Consider the following 20862-nt stretch of genomic DNA (forward strand, 5'->3'; position numbering starts at 1 on the left):
CTTCCCCTCCTTTCCCTTCCCCTCCCTTCTCTTTTCTTTCTAGCAGTGACTATTTTCTCTTTTTTTGTTTTGTCTTAAGAACACCTTTTGTCTTCCTTTCTCAAGACATGCTTTTCCGAGGACTGGTTGTTCCTTTGCAGGACAGCCGCTTCCCAGCCTGGACTTTCCTAGGTGCTGGTGTGGCTCCAGGTCATGATGTCTTTGTGACTGACTGTCCTCCTTTGCTGTCCTGTTCTGACAGAATACACTCCTGCCAGCGTTGTTTTCTGCTACTTACCTCAGTGCCAGTTTTGCACCAGAGCCTATCCACCTATCTTCATATATGTTTTTATTTTTATTTTTTGTAGAGATGGTGTTTTGCTATGTTGCCCAAGCTGGTCTTGAACTCCTGGGCTCAAGCAGTCCTCCCACCTTGGCCTCCCAAAGTGTTGCCCCGCCCCTGACTTCATAGATGTTTATAGATTAGAATAATTTTTCCACACTAATGCCTGGTGTGGTGGTCACACCCGTAATCCCAGCACTTTGGGAGGCTGATCACCTGAGGTCAGGAGTTCGAGAACAGCCTGGCCAACATGGTGAAACCCTGTCTCTACTTAAAAAACAAAAATTAGCCAGTTGTGGCGGCACACACCTGTAATCCCAGCTGCTGGAGAGGGTGAGGCAGGAGAATTACCTGAACCCGGGGGGCGGAGCTTGCAGTGAGCTGAGATCGTGCCACTGTTTTACTCGCGACAGAGTGAGACTCCCTCTCAAATAAAAAAAAAAACAAAAACAATGAATAGTTTTTCCACACTTAGATTTCAGCTTTGGAGCCAAAGATGCTTCTGTTTCCTCTTTCTGCCTGCACATGTGCTTCTTCTCTGGGAGATTAGCTCTTTTCTTCTGACTTTTTTGTTTTTTCTTTTTAAAATTTTGAAACATTTTAAACATCACGACATTCTAGGGTATTTCTCATCTTTTAGGTCTTCCGGGGCTTCTAGGCCTTGGCTCTGAGCTCAGCATCTGGAATGACTTCTCAACTTTGTACTTTCTGAAGTTTCCCTGGGACCTTTTCTTAGGGTGCCCTCTGACCTTGGAGCAGTGGTCTTGAAATTGATCTAAAGATGTCTTCTGTTGTGTTATATGTTCTTGAACCTTTTTGGTATTTTAATTTTTTCCTTCTTTTAGTTTTTGCTTAGGTACTCAAGTCAGCCCACACATGTTTGTATGCCAACTATGTCTGAGGCACTGTTCTAGTTAGCGGTGATAAGAATGTTTAACATGACCAAGCTGCTGCCCTCAGAAAGCTTATATTCAAGTGAGGTAAAACAGGATACAGTATCTTGCTAACTAGTTCACAAACTCCTTGTTGGCAGGAACCACATAGGGTGGTGCCTTGTATGTAATCTGTGCGTCGTGTGTCCCAGCTTGTCAGATAACCTCTTGAATGTCGTAGTCATATACAGACCTTCATTTAGGTCTTGCTCTTAATTCACTATGGTAACACTTGGTGCCTTCTCCCACTGGCTGTCCTCGCACAGCCTTTGTGATCTTTGATCTTGGAATACTTGTTTTCTAGCAGTTGAAAGCTGAATTGGATTTTTTAAAGTTGCTCTGGTGCGTGCTGAAGGTTTTATTAGCATGCTGTGGCAGTTGCATTTTAGTTCATCTCATAGCATCCTCTCATTGAGAGCTGTTATCCATTTTGTGCTCTCGAGATGCTCCGTGAAATTATATTGCAGTACCAAAGTATGGGTATGATTGACTGTGAACTGGAATCAATGTGGCCGTTACTTTATCAGGTAATGGATGAAGTGGTTCATTCTTTGCACGTAGTAGATACTCAACAGATATTTTTACATTGACTGAAAATGTTATGTGTTTTGATTCATGATTATATAATAAGCAGGACTTGATCACTGCTGGGTAGTTTACACAGTATGGTCTCAGCCGTTTTGCTCTACTAACATCACTTATTTTCTAACTTCTCAAAATATGTACAAGACAAGGTTGTGTGTGTGTTTGTGTGTGTGTGTGTTTTGGCCTGTTTTGTTACATAGTCCTGTGTTAGGATATTACCTAGGCAGGTTTCAGCTCTGAATTGGCTTTGCAGCACTTTGCTGGGGCATAGTCTATCCTAATATTAGAATTAATGTATGGTTTAAACAGGGTCTCACTCTGTTGCCCAGACTGTAGGCCATGGTGCTATCTCGGCTTGAACCCGGAAGGAGGTGGAGGCTGCAGGGAGCTGAGATCACACCAGCCTGGGCAAAAGAGTGAGACTCTGCCTCAAGAAAAAAAAAAAAAAAAAAAAAAAAGAATTAATGTTTATGGAAGGGCTCATGAATTTCACTTGCTTCCCGTGGTACATGGGAGAAACTCCAGTACAAGTTGAGGGGTGCCGTTAACCAGAAAGATGGTAAAGAGAGAGGGAGCAACTTACGAGTATGTTTATATTGTTCTGAGAGAGGTTGTGGCTGTTGCACAGTTTAGAATGAGAAGGAAGAGACTGACTTTACATCTCTTCAAAAGTAAGATCTTAACTTTGGCAGAAATATTGTAATTTTCCAATATAGAACACGTCTGTTTTCAATATAAATGTAAAAACACGTTAAAAAAATAACGAGCCCTGTAGATTTTAAAATATATCTCCATTCTTGGTTTTCTGTAGTATTTGTCATATATCTTTTGGAGTTAATTATCCTGGATTTTGATCAGAAACCCAGAAACACACAGAAACCCCCTCATTCCCCAAACACCTGTCTTCAGATTTTAATTACGTACTGCAAACAGCATTTGTTTCCCAAGGCTTCCCTAGAATGTGAATTCTTCTTTGAGATATCCCAGGGAGGAAGATTATTAAAAGTTACTCCTTTTCAAAAGTTGACATTGCAATTTAGAATGGTTACAAAGTTTATCAATGAAAATGAACTTGATGCCTGAGCTGTAATTGAAATCTTTATAGCTTCTCTGCTGTTTGTCCATTGTGTTACAAAACATTCATTGAAAACTTCTTCCATTTCTGACATGTCCAGTTCCCACCCCTCAAAAAAAAAAAAAATTATGAAAACTACAAAACTTCAGATCGTCATTTAAAAGAATTGTGTAGGGATTAGGCACCGAAGAGTTTAGAACAGCTACTTTACATTAAGCTATGATTATGGTTACTTTTTCTTGCCACACAGGAGTTTAGAAATTTGTGGTTTTATTTCTTAGGCTATTTTGTTTCTGATGATCGTCAGCTTTCATTTGAGACAGTATTGCCCTGCATTTTAATACTTACTTAGCATTCTCTTTTTGAACAGTTACATAACTTAGATAAACTGTGTGTAAATGAAGGTTACAAATAGAGTTTTAAGTGGAATATGTACTTTATTCAGATTTTTGTTATTTGAGATGATTTATTGAACATAAGCAATGGAGGCTTTTCTCTCGTCTGTCATTAAATGAAGATCTGGATTCGCTTATAGGAAATGCTTATAATAATAAAGCTAAATATAAAGAATGAGAATCAAGAGTATATAAGGACCAAAAATGAATACAACAAAACCTGTATTTTCAATAAAGTTCTAGTCTCCGTGGTCAGTGTTTAAGACATGAGGACTGCTTTAATAACTGCAAGATTTCAGTGACTCAGAGCAAGAAGCATCTGTTTTTCACCCATGTGGAAGCTTATGTTGGGGTCGTCATGGGTTAGGTGTCCACATGGCTGTTCAGATAGTCAGCCCTTTTCCACCTTGTGACTTAGCCTCCTATAAGAACAGGGAACCTGCTCAGTTCAGCCAGTGGGTGGGGAATGAGGACAGTCCTGTGGGAGGTTTTTATAGACCAGCACACATTGCTTCTCATCCTACTAGCCGTACTCAGACATGGTCTTTCTTAACTTACTTTAGGCTAGACACATAGCAGAGCTATACGCCCCAGGAGAAGAGAGGTCATGGGGATTGGCAGCATAGCTAGTCTCTGCCCCAGTCTGACTGGAAACTTGGGTGAGCATCCTGGTGGCCACAGTGAAAGGAAATCATCCTCAGCTGTATGCTGTCAGTTTCACCATGGATAAAGAACATACTGGTTTCTTTTCCTTAATATGTCCCCCATTTCACACTTGGGGCTTTGAATTGGTTACATTGAAAGGTGTAGTAGGTGGTGTGCTCAGTGGCATTCATGTGGTACATTGAAGAGTGGTTCTTGTTTGGCTGTTTATCATGTCCTTAAATAAAGTGAAAGTACAACAATCAAAAACAATTCTGTGGAGGATCAAACTGACATGGTTTATTACATATTTTCTAGTTGTGAGAATAAGCACACTTCATATCCCTCAAATAGTCATTCAGGAAAATAAATGATCTCAGGTGGATTTTTTGGTGAAAGATGTATAGAAGACAGTTTGAAGTTACTGTTACTGATGCGCTTGGAGTGCCAGTATTTTGTCAATTAAAGGTAGCTTTAGAGACCAAGGGAGAGATGATTGGTTAGTTCAAAATCAATATCCTGCGTGGCAAGCTTGTTCTAGATCAGGGGTTGGTGAACTACAGCCTGTGGGCCACAACTGGCTCTTTGCCTGATTTTGTAAGGAAAATTGTGTTGTAATACAGACATGTCTGTTCTTCTATTTCTCATCTGGGGCTGCTTTAGTGCTGCAAGACAGAGCTGATGGGGTGAGTGGTGGCAACAGAGGCTAACTTAAACACAGTACGACATAATTACTATCTGTCCCTTTACACTAAAAATTCCTGACTCTTGTTTTGGAGAATGTATTTTCTCTCTTTTCTGATGGGGCTCACATTGTAGTAGGGGAGAAAGCTAATAAACATGTTAAAAATAAATATATATATCTCTCCTCTCACTTGCTTTGCTTTCTTTACTATGCTTTCTTTGCTTTCTTTAGTATATAGCCTAGTGTGTATATGTGTGTGTATGTGTGTGTGTATATATGTATGCATATATACATATGTGTGTGTGTGTGTGTATATATATATAGTAAGAGAGTAAAGCACGTAAAGAGAGAGTATGAGAGACTGCCATTTTTGATAAGGTGGTCAGGGAAACCTATGTGAGATAACATTTGAACAGAGATACAAACGAAAGTGAAGGAGTGAACCAGCTGGGCAGATATTTTGGGAATGAGCCTTATTTGGGGAGAAACAGAAAGTGCCCCCTTGAGGTACCTGAGTAGCAGCAGGGAGGGCAGTGTGAATAGGGGGTTGGCTAGGAGGATGCATAGTGACAGAGGTGTTAAAGGGCCAGATTGTGTAAGGCCGTATAGACTGTGGTGCACTTTGGATTTTATTCTGAGTGAGATGAAAGACCATTGCAAAGTTTTGAGTAGGGAAATGATGTCATTTGAGTGAGATTGTAAGAGGATCACTAGGACTCTTGTGTAGAGGATAGATAGGGGACGAAGGTAGAAGGTGGGTGTCTGTGTGCTAGGTAGGCATTGCTAAGTGCCGTGGCTGTTGGATGAATCAGTGGTTCCTGCCTCGAGGAGGTGTTAGTAGAATAGCAGAAGAAAGAGATCACTGTAATGCACTGCTGCTGACAGAGAAGCAAAAGGTGCCCTGGGATGGCATGGGAGGGATAACTGATCCAAACCAAAGGTGACACCTTGACCTGAGAACTTGGAGGGCGCTGATCAAGACTCTGATTATATATCAGGGCTCTGAGATTCTTGGAAGGACTACTTGCATGCAGGAATTTTCCCCACCTGTTAACCACGTGAGCAAGTACTCATCCAGAGATGAGTGGTTGGTGGCTTTTAGGTCGCATGACAGTGCCAACAATTGCAGTCTGGAGCATTGTGTTAGAGTGATGTTAAGGTGGTCTGGAGCATTGTGTAAGAGTGATGTTAAGGTGGTATCTCAGCTCAGCAGGATACACCACCACAGGAACTGAAGGGTGAAATATTTGCCATCTTTGCCAGAGAGCAGAACCAAAGTAATTTTGGTTTGGGAAAGTTAGTACCGTAGGACTGTAGAAAAGTCTCAGTAATTTGTCCGTGGAATGTATTGTAGAGTATTGCTACTTTCCCTGTATGCTTGGCAGTATGAATTAGTTGCACAATATACGTCTCAGTAATTAAGCAAATTGGTCTACTATCTGGAGTTATTGGATATGACCCAATTAAACTTTGGAGGATGTCTGTAAAAGTGATTTTATTTTTGGGATAGGTGATAGTAAGCTATTTTGGATAATTAGTTGAACAAATTGCTGCTGTTTTAAATTAGCGTAGAAGATGACATTCACCTTTCTGTTTTCTATAATGGGGTGTCTAGATCATTTAGAGAGAATTTTAGTTATTATAATATTGGTTTAAAAAGAAGTAGGGAGAGAAAATAAAATCACAATCATAGAGGGAAGTGTTTTTTTTTTTTGCACTTTCTCTGCAACTGATAGAACAAAGGATGTAGATGATTTGAACAACGCAATTAATAAAATTGCCTCAGTCTGTCTAGATGTTGTACCTAACTGCAGAATACACATTCTTTGTAAATAGACTAGATGGTATCTATCAGCTTGTTGGCAAAAGCAAGTTTGAATATATTTTAGAAGATTGAATTCAGAGTGTTCTATAAATTAAACTAAAATCAATAGTAAAAGGTAACTAGAAAACCTTTTCTAAGTATCCCATGATCAAAGAAGATACTACAGTGAGAATTAGAAAATTTTACAAAATATGTTGATTAGAATTAATATGAAAATACAGTATATAAAAATTTGTGGGGTGCAGCTAAAGTCATACTCAGAGGAAAGTTTATAGCCTTACATGCATGTGTTAGGAAAGAAGAAAGCCTGAAAAATATTCAGTGATCTGAACATCAGTTTTAAGAAGTTAGACAGGAACAGCATACTAAACCCAGAGGAAGTAGACATTAAACAAGGAGAAATTGATAGAATAGAAAATAAATATACAGTAGAGAACATCTGCAGTACTAGTTCTATTGAAAAGATTGATGATATCTATCAATTTGGTGAGATTAATAAAAGATGAAAGGCACGAATTACCAATGTCAGCCATTAAAAAGAGAACATCCTAAAAGATCCTAGAGGCGGTAGAGATTTTTAACAAGATGTTATTCACATTTATGCTTTATACATTTTATACATTTTAACTTTAGGTTAAATGGACAAGTTTTCCCTTAAATGTGATTTTGTTATTCATTTAAATTAGACCTTGATTGGCCGGGCATGGTGGCTCACACCTTTAATCCCAGGACTTTGGGAGGCCAAGGCTGGCGGATCACTGGTCTCACAGGAGTTTGAGACCAGCCTGGCCAACGTGGTGAAACCCCATCTGTACTAAAATTACAAAAAAATTAGCCGGGTGTGGTGGCGGGCGCCTGTAATCCCTGCTACTTAGGAGGCTGAGGCAATAGAATCGCTGGAACCCAGAAGGCGGAGGTTGCAGTGAGCTGAGATCGTGCCATTGCACGCCAACCTGGGCGACAAGAGCAAAACTCTGTCTCAAAAAAACCAAAAAGTATACATTGATCATTTGTTTTAGGATCCTTGTTGATTTGATTTTCTTTTTAACATAATCTAATACAAAACTACAGAAACCGTGTAGTTTCAGAGAAGTGTCACTCCCTCTCACATCCCTTTGACCATGTCCTTTCTCCCTCTTGTAAATAATCAACTTTTCTAGTTTCTTTTAAGACAGTACATGTATGTTTTCTTATTTACCTTGTTTTCAAAAACAGGTGGCATACTGTATAAGTTCTGTTGCACTTTGCTTTTTTTCACTTAAAATATAGTCTAGAAATTACTCTTCATCAGATTCCAGAGCTCTTCCTCATAATTTTATAGCTGTGTAGTGCTATTCACATAGTGTGAATATGATACAGTTTAGTCACCAGTCTTCATGTGTTTGGACATTTAGGTAGCTTCCAATATTTTGCAATTATGGTACAAATAATGTGGCTATGAATAACCTTGTGTATATATTTTTATATTGCAGGAGGTTTGATTTGGAGATAAAGTCCTCAAAGTTGGATTTCTGGGTTGAAGGATAAATGTATGTGTAATCTTGTTAGGCACTGCTGAATTCCCCTCCATAGAGACTGTACCATTTTACATTACTCTGAGCAGTGTATGAGTCCCCGTTTCTTTATAGCCTGCTAGTTAGAGTATATTGTGAAGCCTTCAGATTTTTGCCAATCTAATGGGTAAAAAATCTTTGTGTAGTTTAATTATATTTATTTCCTTTATTATGACTAAAGTTGAGCATCCTTTATGTTCAAGGGAAATTTTTACATTATTTTGAGAATTGTCTATTGCCTATTTTTTTTTTTCTATAGAAGTTTTGCACCTTTTCTGTTCATTAAAAAAGATTTTTTTTTGGCCTTAGGAATAGTATTCCTTTGATATGTGTTACAGTATTTCTCCTAGTTTTGACTTTTCTGATTTTTTTCCCCATGCAAAATATTTTATTTTCATGTAGTCAGATTTATCAAGCTTTTCTTTAATTGAATTGGGCATGGGTTTTGAGTCAAGGTCATATTATTTGTAGAGGGATTCACCAGTATTTTATTCTAGTACTTGAGTAGTTTTCATTTTTTGCGTTTAGATTTATGATACACTGCAGGTTTATTCTGGTATGTATGGTGTGAGGAATAGATCTGATTTTGTCTTCTTCCGACAAGTGATTGAGTCGTACCAACACCATTTATGAAGTTCATCTTTACCCGGTTATTAGTGATGCCACCATTGCTGTATATTAGATTTCTGTATGTAGTTGGGTCTGTTTTTGGGCGTTCCATTTCATTCTGTTGGTCTGTCTGTTCATATGCTGTTCACACAATTTTAATCACACAATTTTAATCATGAGGCTTTGTTTTAATATTTGGAAAGGGCATTTCTCCCTCTTAGCTCCTCCCTTGCAACATTTACTGAGCTGTTCTTTTGTGTTTGCTTTTCCACATGAACTTCAGCATCAATTTGTTTAGCTCCATTAAAAAGCTGTGTAATTTTTATTGGAATTGCTTTATATTTATAAATAAACTCTGACAACCTGGCCAAGTTGTGATGTCTTAGCCAAGAACAGTCGAATGTTCAAGTTTACTTTCATGTGCCTTTCAGGTGTGTATAAAGTTATAGATTTCTTTGTATAGGTTTTGAACATTTCTTATTGTTTATTCCTAAGTATTTTGTTGCTGTTATAAATGGAATTTTCTGTTCCATTTTGCATTCTAACTGGTTATTCTTTGTGTATGTGAAGACTCGTTTGTTTATGTCTTGCTACCTTGCTGAATTCTTTAATTGTTTGAGTTAATTTTGTCATTGATTCCGGGAGTTTTTCAGGTTTACTAACATATCATCAACCAATAGAGAGTTGTTTTTCTTTTTTTGCCATTGTTTGTGCCTTTAATTGTTCTCTGTTGTCTAATTGCCTTGGTGAATACCTTCAGAAAAATGTTAAGTAATGGAAAAGGTAGTGGGCATTCGTTCCTGACCTTAATGGGAGTGTGTGTCGAATTTGCCCTAATGTTGGCACTTGCTCTCACCGTGTGTGTGTGCATGCATGCACATGCTCTTACCCCTAATTCATTCTTGTTCTGTCTTAAGTTGTGTTAAGAAGGTATGCATCTACTCCTATTTATTCTATATATATATTAGGAATGAATACTGAACTTTGTCAAGGGCTTTTTCAGCCTCCTATGGAGGCAATTGTATGACTTTCTTGTTAGACTTATGAATATGGTGAATTATATTACTAGATTTCCCAATCAGAATCATTCTTGCATTCCTGGTATAAACTCTTTTTTTAAGATGGAGTTTCGCTCTGTCACCCAGACTGGAGTACAGTGGCGTGATCTTGGCTCGCTGCAACCTCGGCCTCCCAGTTTCAAGTGATTCTCCTGCCTCAGTCTCCTGAATAGCTGAGACTACAGGCATGTACCACCATGCCTGGCTAATTATTGTATTTTTAGTAGAGATGGAGTTTCATCATGTTGGCCAGGCTGATCATGAACTCCTGACCTCAAGTGATCCACCTGCCTCAGCCTCCCAAAGTGCTGAGATTACAGGTGCGAGCCACCGCTCCTGGCCTGGTACAAACTCTTAATGTGGTGTTGGAGTCTGTTAATATTTTATTTCAGAATTTGGCATTAATATTCATATGTGATATTGGTTTGTAATGTTCCTAGTTTGTGTGATCACAGGTTCAGTTATTAATATTACACTTGATTTATAAAAAAGGATTTGGGAATATTTTTTCATGTTTTGAAAAATTGATGTAATATTGGGATTATCTGGTTTGAATAGGTTTGATAGACTTGCCTTTTGATATCATCTGGGTTTTTTGGGGGAGGGTAGTGTGATAACTTTTCTTCAGTTCTTCTATGGTTCTGGATATTAGCCCTTTGTCAGAGGAGTAGATTGCAAAACTTTTCTACCATTCTGTAGGTTGCCTGTTCACTCTGATGGTAGTTTCTTTTGCTGTGCAGAAGCTCTTTAGTTTAATTAGATCCCATTTGTCAATTTTGACTTTTGTTGCCATTGCTTTTGGTGTTTTAGACATGAAGTCCTTGCCCATGCCTGTGTCCTGAATGGTATTGCCTAGGTTTTCTTCTAGGGTTTTTATGGTTTTAGGTCTAACATTTAAGTCTCTAATCCATCTTGAATTAATTTTTGTATCAGGTGTAAGGAAGAGATCCAGTTTCAGCTTTCTACATACGGCTAGCCAGTTTTCCCAGCACCATTTATTAAATAGGGAATCCTTTCCCCATTTCTTGTTTTTGTCAGGTTTGTCAAAGATCAGATGGTTGTAGATGTTTGGTATTATTTCTGAGGGCTCTGTTCTGTTCCATTGGTCTGTATCTCTGTTTTGGTAAAAGTATCATGCTGTTTTGGTTACTGTAGCCTTGTAGTATAGTTTGAAGTCAGGTAGCATGGTGCCTCCCAGCTTTGTTCTTTTGGCTTAGGATTGTCCTGGCAATGCAGGCTCTTTTTTGGTTCCATATGAACTTTAAAGTAGTTTTTTCCAATTTTGTGAAGAAAGTCATTGGTAGCTTAATGGGGATGGCATTAAATCTGTAAAATTACCTTGGGCAGTATGGCCATTTTCACGATATTGATTCTTCCTATCCATGAGCATGGAATGTTCTTCTATTCGTTTGTGTCCTCTTTTATTTCATTGAGCAGTGGTTTGTAGTTCTCCATGAAGAGGTCCTTCACATCCCTTGTAAGTTGGATTCCTAGGTATTTTATTCCCTTTGAAGCAGTTGTGAATAGGAGTTCATTCATGATTTGACTCTCTGTTTGTCTGTTATTGGTGTAAGAATACTTGTGATTTTTGCACATTGATTTTGTATCCTGAGACTTTGCTGAAGTTGCTTATCAGCTTAAGGAGATTTTGGGCTGAGACGATGGGGTTTTCTAAATATATATCATGTCATCTGGAAACAGGGACAATTTGACTTCTTCTTTTCCTAATTGAATACCCTTTATTTGTTTCTCTTGCCTGATTGCTGTGGCCAGAACTTCCAACACTATGTTGAATAGGAGTGGTGAGAGAGGACATCCCTGTCTTGTGACAGTTTTCAAGGGGAATGCTTCCAGTTTTTACCCATTCACTATGATATTGGCTGTGGGTTTGTCATAAATAGCTCTTATTATTTTGAGATATGTCCCATCAATACCGAATTTATTGAGAGTTTTTAGCATGAAGGGCTGTTGAATTTTGTCAAAGGCCTTTTTTGCATCTATTAAGGTAATCATGTGGTTTTTGTCTTTGGTTCTGTTTATATGTTGGATTATGTTTATTGATTTGCGTATGTTGAACCAGCCTTGGATCCCAGGGATGAAGCCCACTTGATCATGGTGGATAAGCTTTTTGATGTGCTGCTGGATTTGGTTTGCCAGTATTTTATTGAGGATTTTTGCATCGATGTTTATCAGGGATATTGGTCTAAAATTCTCTTTTTTTGTTGTGTGTCTGCCAGGCTTTGGTATCAGGATGATGCTGGCCTCATAAAATGAGTTAGGGAGGATTCTGTCTTTTTCTATTGATTGGAATAGTTTCAGAAGGAATGGTACCAGCTCCTCCTTGTACCTCTGGTAGAATGTGGCTGTGAATCTCTCTGGTCCTGGACTTTTTTTGGTTGGTAGGCTGTTAATTATTGCCTTAATTTCAGAGCCTATTATTGGTCTATTCAGGGATTCAGCTTCTTCCTGGTTTAGTCTTGGGAGAGTGTATGTGTCTAGGAATTTCTCCATTTCTTCTAAGCTTTCTAGTTTATTTGCGTAGAGGTGTTTATAGTATTCTCTGATGGTAGTTTGTATTTCTGTGGGGTCGGTGGTGATATCCCCTTTATCATTTTTTATTGCATCTATTTGATTCTTCTCTCTTTTCTTCTTTATTAGTCTTGCTAGCGGTCTATCAATTTTGTTGATGTTTTCAAAAAAACCAGCTGGATTCATTTATTTTTTGAAGGGTTTTTTGTATGTCTCTCTCCTTCAGTTCTGCTCTGATCTTAGTTTTCTCTTACCTTCTGCTAGCTTTTGCATGTGTTTGCTCTTGCTTCTCTAGTTTTTTAAATTGTGATGTTAGGGTGTCAGTTTTAGATCCTTCCTGCTTTCTCTTGTGGGCATTTAAATTTCCTTCTACACACTGCTTTAAATGTGTCCCAGAGGTTCTGGTATGTTGTATCTTTGTTCTCACTGGTTTCAAAGAACATCTTTATTTCTGCCTTCATTTCGTTATGTACCCAGTAGTTACTCAGGAGCAGGTTGTTCAGTTTCCATGTAGTTGAGTGGTTTTGTTTGAGTTTCTTTTTTTTTTTTTTTTTTTTTTTGAGACGGGGTCTCGCTCTGTCACCCAGGCTGGTATGCAATGGCCGGATCTCAGCTCACTGCAAGCTCCGCCTCCTGGGTTCACGCCATTCTCCTGCCTCAGCCTCCCGAGTAGCTGGGACTACAGGTGCCCGCCACCTCGCCCGGCTAGTTTTTTTATTTTTTTAGTAGAGACGGGGTTTCACCGGGTTCGCCAGGATGGTCTCGATCTCCTGACCTTGTGATCCCCCCGTCTCGGCCTCCCAAAGTGCTGGGATTACAGGCTTGAGCCACCGCGCCTGGCCTGTTTGAGTTTCTTAATCCTGAGTTCTAGTTTGATGGCACTGTGGTCTGAGAGACAGTTTGTTATAATTTCTGTTCTTTTACATTTGCTGAGCAGTGCTTTACTTCCAACTATGTGGTCAATTTTGGAATAAGTGTGATGTGGTGCTGAAAAGAATGTATATTCTGTTGATTTGGGGTGGAGAGTTCTGTAGATGTCTATTAGGTCCTCTTGGTGCAGAGTTGAGTTCAATTCCTGGATATCCTTGTTAACTTTCTGTCTCGTTGATCTGTCTAATGTTGACAGTGGGGTGTTAAAGTCTCCCATTATTAATGTGTGGGAGTCTAAGACTCTTTGTAAGTCTCTAAGGACTTGCTTTATGAATCTGGGTGCTCCTGTATTGGGTGCATATATATTTAGGATAGTTAACTCTTCTTGTTGAATTGATCCCTTTACTTATGTAATGGCCCTCTTTGTCTCTTTTGATCTTTGTTGGTTTAAAGTCTATTTTATCAGAGACTAGGATTGCAACCCCTGCCTTTTTTCGTTATCCATTTGCTTGGTAGATCTTCCTCCATCCCTTTATTTTGAGCCTATGTGTGTCTCTGCACATGAGATGGGTCTCCTGAATACAGCACACTGATGGGTCTTGACTCTTTATCCAATTTGCTAGTTTGTGTCTTTTAATTGGAGCATTTAGCTCATTTACATTTAAGGTTAATGTTGTTATGTGTGAACTTGATCCTGTCATTATGATGTTAGCTGGTTATTTTGCTCGTTAGTTGATGCAGTTTCTTCCTAGCATTGATGGTCTTTACATTTTGGCATGTTTTTGCAGTGGCTAGTACCGGTTGTTCCTTTCCATGTTTAGTGCTTCCTTCAGGAGCTCTTGTAGGGCAGGCCTGGTGATGACAAAATCTCTCAGCATTCGCTTCTCTGTAAAGGATTTTATTTCTCCTTCACTTATGAAACTTAGTTTAGCTGGATATGAAATTCTGGGTTGAAAATTCTTTAAGAATGTTGAATATTGGCCCCCACTCTCTTCTGGCTTGTAGAGTTTCTGTTGAGCGATCTGCTGTTAGTCTGATGGGCTTCCCTTTGTGGGTAACCCGACCTTTCTCTCTGGCTGCCCCTAAGATTTTTTTCCTTCATTTCAACTTTGGTGAATCTGACAATTATGTGTCTTGGAGTTGCTCTTCTCGAGGAGTATCTTTGTGGCATTCTCTGTATTTCTTGAATTTGAATGTTGGCCTGCCTTGCTAGGTTGGGGAAATTCTCCTGGATAATATCCTGCAGAGTGTTTTCCAGCTTGATTCCATTCTCCCCATCACTTTCAGGTACACCAATCAGATGTAGATTTGGTCTTTTCACATAGTCCCATATTTCTTGGAGGCTTTGTTCATTTCTTTTTACTCTTTTTTTTCTCTAAATTTCTCGCTTCATTTCATTAATTTGATCTTCAATCACTGATACCCTGTCTTCCAGTTGATCGAATTGGTTACTGAAGCTTGTGCATTTGTCACGTAGTTTGCGTGTCATGGTTTTCAGCTCTGTCAGGTCATTTAAGGATTTCTCTACATTGGTTATTCTAGTTAGCCATTCGTCAAATCTTTTTTCAAGGTTTTTAGCTTCTTTGCAGTGGGTTCGAACTTCCTCCTTTAGCTCGGAGAAGTTTGATCATCTGAAGCCTTCTTGTCTCAACTCGTCAAAGTCATTCTCCGTTCAGCTTTGTTCCATTGCTGGTGAAGAGCTGCATTCCTTTGGAGGGGGAGAGGTGCTCTGATTTTTAGATTTTTCAGCTTTTCTGCACTGCTTTTCCCCCATCTTTGTGGTTTTATCTACCTTTGGTCTTTGATCATGGTGACGTACAGATGGGGTTTTGGTGTGGATGTCCTTTCTGTTTGTTAGTTTTCCTCCTAACAGTCAGGACCCTCAGTTGCAGGTCTGTTGGAATTTGCTTGAGGTCCACTCCAGACCCTGTTTGCCTGGGTATCAGCAGCGGAAGCTGCAGAAGAGTGAATATTGCTGAACAGCAAATGTTGCTGCCTTATCATTCCTCTGGAAGCTTCGTCTCAGAGGTGTGAGGTGTCAGTCTGCCCCTAGTGAGGGGTGTCTCCCAGTTAGGCTACTCGAGGGTCAGGGACCCACTTGAGCAGGTAGTCTGTCCATTCTCCGATCTCAAATTCTGTGCTGGGAGAACCACTACTCTCTTCAAAGCTGTTAGACAGGGACATTTAAATCTGCAGAGGTTTCTGTTGCCTTTTGTTTGGCTATGCCCTGTCCCCAGAGGTGGAGTCTACAGAGGCAGGCAGGCCTCCTTGAGCCGTGTGGGCTCTACTCAGTTCAAGCTTCCTGCTGCTTTGTTTATCTACTCAAGCCTCAGCAATGGCGGACACCCCTCCCCCAGCCTCACTGCAGCCTTGCAGTTCCATCTCAGACTGCTGTGCTAGCAATGAGGGAGGCTCCATGGGCGTGGGACCCTCTGAGCCAGGCATGGGATATAATCTGCTGGTGTGCCGTTTGCTAAGACCCTTGGTAAAGCACAGTATTCGGGTGGGAGTGACCCGATTTTCCAGGTGTTGTGTGTCATGGTTTCCCTTGGCTAGGAAAGGGAATTCCCTTCCCCCTTGCGCTTCCTGGGTGAGGCGATGCCTCGCCCTGCTTCGGCTTTCACGCGGTGGGCTGCACGCACTGTCCTGCACCCACTGTCTGAAACACCCCAGTGAGATGAACCCAGTACCTCAGTTAGAAATGCAGAAATCACCTGTCTTCTGTGTCGTTCACACTGGGAGCTGGAGGCTGGAGCTGTTCCTATTCGGCCATCTTGAAAAGGTCCTCTAGTTTTGTTTTTGCACTGTGATCAGAGGATATGTTTTGCGGCATTTCCATTTTATGAATATAGTAATGATTTCTTTGTGCCTTAATGTATAACTTTCTGTGAATGTTCAAGAAGCTATATTCTCTGTTACCAGAGTGTACTGCTGTCTCTATATATATACAGAAAAACTGCTTTGTTGGTTATATTGTTGAAATCGTGTATATCTTTTTTTTTCCTATGCTCTGCTTTGTATCAAGTACTGTGTTTTATTTATGGTGTGTTTTTATTTATTTACTCTTGGATCAGCCATAATTTATTTAGTTTATAGAGATTAATAATGTATTCTGCATTGTGAAATTAACTTTTAGTATTTAAAAGTAGTTAGGTCTGTTCAGATAACTTTTGTCTGGTTTTTTTTTTTTTTTTGTCTGATTATTTTTATTTACCTGGCAATTTTTGTTCCTTTATTTTTAGCCTTTTTGCATCACTGTATTTTAAGTATGTCTCTTACATACAGCATAGTCTTTGCTTTCTAAGCAAATTTGAAAATATCTTTCTTTTAATAAGCAAGTTAAACTCATTCATATTGTTATAACTGATATGTTTTTTCTCAATTCTGTCATTGTGTTAAATTACTGTCTATATTTTGGTATATTTATTCATTTATTATTTGATGTGTTTTTCTTAATTTTAAAAATTCTTTTGGAATCAGAAAGGTGGGACTAAGTTTTTCTTCTAATAGTACCATTGAATTAGTACCTTTTGTAGTACCTTAACCCCTTCTCATTTTTAACCTATCTTTTTACCGTCTTATATGCTACTTTTAAAAGGCATCTTTTGCTTCTCATCTGTTCACCATACAATGATTTATGATTTTATGTTTTTTTTCTTTCCTTTTTCCTCTTCCCTTTCCTCCCATTATTTCAGTTGCATTTTCAAATTTTTTCAGGACATATACAGTTTATCGTTTTCCTGTCTTGTTTTTATTCTTAGTTCTACAATTAAATACATAAAATGCTCACTTTGTGACCAGTCCTTTTGCTTAAGGTTTCTTTAGTCATCCCTTGTTTAGATGGAGCTCAAGCCCGGATGTTCCATTGAATGTAATGGATCAGTGTCTCTCCTTTGCATCTAGAATTTTATTAGTTGTGTACCGTTCTTGGCGGAATTGAGAACATAGTCAGATCATTTTCTGCACCTATGGTCCAGATAATGAACCTGGGTTGAGAAAGGGATTAGAACCCTCAGGAAAGATACATGTGTAAGTATTTTGTGAGTTCTTGCTTGTTCAGAGTTTTTTTTTTTTTTATTAGCCTCATTAGTTGAAGGACAGGTTGGCTTGATATACAATCCTTTTTATTTAGCATCTTTTCTTATTTTTAATATTTATTTATTTGAGACAGAGTCTCACCCTTAGGCTTCTCAAGAATGATTTTCTACTAATCTTGCTTTGTATGTTGCTTTGCTAAGTCTGATGCCAGGCTGATTCATTCTCTGATATCATTCTCTGATATCTTTTAGCATGGAAGCCTCAAAGATATCTTTCATATGCTTAAAGTCTAATAGTTTACTAGGTTACATTTTTGGGGTAGTTTGTTCTTGGTCACTTTTCACCAGTTGGCTCTTAAAATGTGTAGATTCATGTCTTTTATTTTCAGGAAGTTTTCTTGGAGTATTATTTTAAATACTCTGTTTTAGTGTTTTGAATATCTTCTTCCAGAGTTTGATGTATATGTATCTTGGAGGTATATGTATTTCTAATTATATGAATGTTTGACCTTCTTTGCCTAATTTCTGTTTTATTCACTTCAACTTTGACCCTTCATACTTCTTTTTAAATTTCACTTTCTTATGGTTCTTTTTCTACTTTTCCTCAATGCCCTTTGTAAAATTTTCATTTGAATCTATTATTCTCCCTTGGACATCTTAATTCCTTCTGTACTATGACTTTTTCTTTTGTTTCTTTCCTGAGTTCAAGTCACTCCTTTGTTTCATTACTTTCTTTCTTTTTTTTTTTTTTTCCTTTTCTGTTTTTACTCTTGGGGTCTTGAACTGTAAGAGGTCCTGAAACATAAATTTGAGAATTGTTTCTCCATACAGTAGTGGTTTACGTGGGGAATTTCAGAAGTACTGATGCCTTTGACCTAGTCTCAGAAATTGCGATGGTCTGTAGTGGCACATGGGCTTTGAAAATTTTAAATGATAGCCAGGAGACTGTAATGTTTGGGAACTTCATTGAGATATAGTTTGGATTGTGGTACATCATGTGCTTATGTAACTTATGTACTTACTATCTCGAAAGAGGTCTAAGTCAGTGGTTCCCAAGTTTTCAGAAAAGAGTCATCTGAAGATCATATTCGTTTTTCATAGTTTGTTGCTAGTATGTAGAAATACAGTTAACTTTAAAAATAACTTTATTGTGGAACAATAATAGACTCATCGGAAATGCAAAAATAGTGCACAGAGGTTCTATGTATTCTTTACCCAGCTTCCTCCAGTGGTAACATCCTACATAACTAACTACAGTATACTATCAGAACCGCCCTTTTGGCTCTCTGAGCAGCACCATGGTGGTTAGCAAGAACAAACGCCTTATGAAAGGAGGCAAAAAGGGAGCCAAGAAGAAAATGGTTGATGCATTTTCTAAGAAAGATTGGTATGATGTGAAAGCACCTGCTATGTTCAATATAAGGAATATTGGGAAGACGCTAGTCACCAGGACCCAAGGAATCAAAATTGCATCTGATGACCTCAAGGATTGTGTGTTTGAAGTGAGTTTTGCTGATTTGCAGAATGATGAGATTGCATTTAGAAAATTCAAGCTGATTACTGAAGATGTTCAGGGCAGAAACTTCCTGACTTCCATGGCATGGATCTTACCCATGACAAAATGTGTTCCATGGTCAAAAAATGGCAGACAATGATTGAAGCTCGTGTTGATGTCAGGACTACTGATGGTTACTTGCTTTGTCTGTTCTATGTTGGTTTTCCTAAACAAAGTAACAATCAGATATGGAAGACCTCTTATGCTCAGCACCAACAGGTCTGCCAAATCCGGAAGAAAATGATGGAAGTTAAGACCTGGAAGGTGCAGAAAAAGGACTTGGAAGAAGTAGTCAATAAATTGATTCCAGACAGCATTGGAAAAGACATAGAAAAGGCTTGCCAATCCATCCTCTCCATGATGTCTTCGTTAGAAAAGTAAAAATGCTGAAGAAGCCCAAGTTTGAATTGGGAAAACTCAAGGAGCTTCACGGTGAAGGCAGGAGTTCTGGAAAAGCCACTGGGAGCAAGATAGGTGCTAAAGTTGAATGAGCTGATGGATATGAACCACCAGTCCAATGATCTGTTTAAAGTTCAGACTTACAATAATGGCAAGTAAAGAGTCCTAGTTGTGAACAACAACAACAAAAAAAATCAAAAACAGGAAATTGACATTGGTACAATCTGTAGACCTTATTCAGATTTCACTAGTTTATACATGCACTCAGTTGTGTGTTCTGTGCAATTTAATCATATGTATAGGTTCATGTAATCACTACCACATCAAGTTACAGAAGTGTTCCATCAGCACAGAGGAACTCCCTTAGGTTTCCTCTTTGTAGTCACTGCAGTTGATTTCTTTATATTAATTTGTGTCATGTGACTTTGTTGAATTTGTCTTTTAATTCTAGTAGTTTTATTGTGGATTCCTTAGACTTTTGTATGTATAGGATCATAAAATGTGTAATCATGAAATTGACTAGCAAGACAATTTTACCTCTTTTCCAATCTAGATACTTTCTCCTCCTTTCCCCGCTTCTTTTCTTTCCTCCTGTCTTACTGCACTGGATAGAATTTCCTTTACAATATTGCATAGAAATTATAAGATTAGATATTCCTCCTTCGTTCCTGATTTCAGGGGGAAAGCATTCAGTCCTTCAGCATTAAGCGTGATGTTAGTTGTTTTCTTGTAGACGACTTCTCAGGTTGAGGAAGTTTTATTCTAAGTCTAGGAGTTTTTAATCACTGTGATAAGTTTAATATAGTTGCTACCTTAGCATCCATTTTAGGCCTAACATAAATTGTTTGTAACTCAGTCATGTCCTGTCACCTTTGGCCTACTTAGAACCTACCCTCCCTGTGGTTGTTTGCAGTATGGCCTAATTGTGCCTCATCTCACTGACCCAAAATGCAACACACCATGAGCTGCCAACCACAGTAAAACCTAATGGTCATCCTCAGAGTCATGTGAATAAGTTCCCATTCACATTTGTTTTCTTTAACTGATTCACAACCCTTGAGGGAAAGCATAGGGAATAATGTCCCTCAACAAAGGTGTAGTTCCACAGTTCTTTCTCCCTCTCCCTCCTGCTCCTTCCCTGTCCTGTCTCAGGACCTCCTGTCTGTCTCTGTTTGGCACTCTAACCTCTCTGGCACCTATGAGTAATAAACTTCTTTTGTTTCATGTGTTTTACTTTAGCTTTCTCATTGTGTCTCCGTTGACACGTATATGCTGTATTGTTGTTGATATCATTTAACATCTTTTCTTTAACAAATCAATAATCATGAATGGATATTGGATTTTGGGAAATGCTTTTTCTGTTGAGATGATCATATGATTTTGTCCTTTATGGTAGTAGTTATTATATTGATTTTTGGAGATTAAGCCAACCTTATATTCTTGGGATACATTTCCTTTTTTTTTTCTTTCTTTTTTCTTTTTTTGAGACAGGGTCTAGCTCTGTCGCCCAGGCTAGAGTGCCATGGTGCAATCATAGCTCACTGTAACCCCAACCTCTGGGCCCAGGTAAGCCTCCCACCTCAGCCTCCTGAGTGGCTTGGACTACTGGTGTGTGCCACTAGGACCGGCTAATTTTTAAAGTTTTTTTTAGAGATAGAGTCTCACTATGCTGCTAAGGCTGGTCTTGAATCCTGGCTTCAAGTGATCCTCTTGCCTTAAGGAGAGAGAGAGAGAGAGAAACTAGATTAAAATACGAAAGTAAATAAAATATCCAAGCCTAGAGAAGGGGAA

The 20862-nt window shown here is 38.8% G+C and overlaps 1 protein-coding gene and 1 pseudogene across 1 annotated transcript in view; both read left to right on the forward strand.

Moving 5' to 3' along the window:
- WASF3 (WAS protein family member 3) overlaps nt 1-20862 on the forward strand; it is a 137997-nt gene that overhangs the window by 10124 nt on the left and 107011 nt on the right. The gene's annotated exons all lie outside the window — the stretch shown is intronic.
- On the forward strand, nt 18416-19202 carry LOC112610963 (annotated as a pseudogene).

The sequence above is a fragment of the Theropithecus gelada genome, chromosome 17 (assembly GCF_003255815.1).
Source record: "Theropithecus gelada isolate Dixy chromosome 17, Tgel_1.0, whole genome shotgun sequence".
Classification (NCBI taxonomy): domain Eukaryota; kingdom Metazoa; phylum Chordata; class Mammalia; order Primates; family Cercopithecidae; genus Theropithecus; species Theropithecus gelada.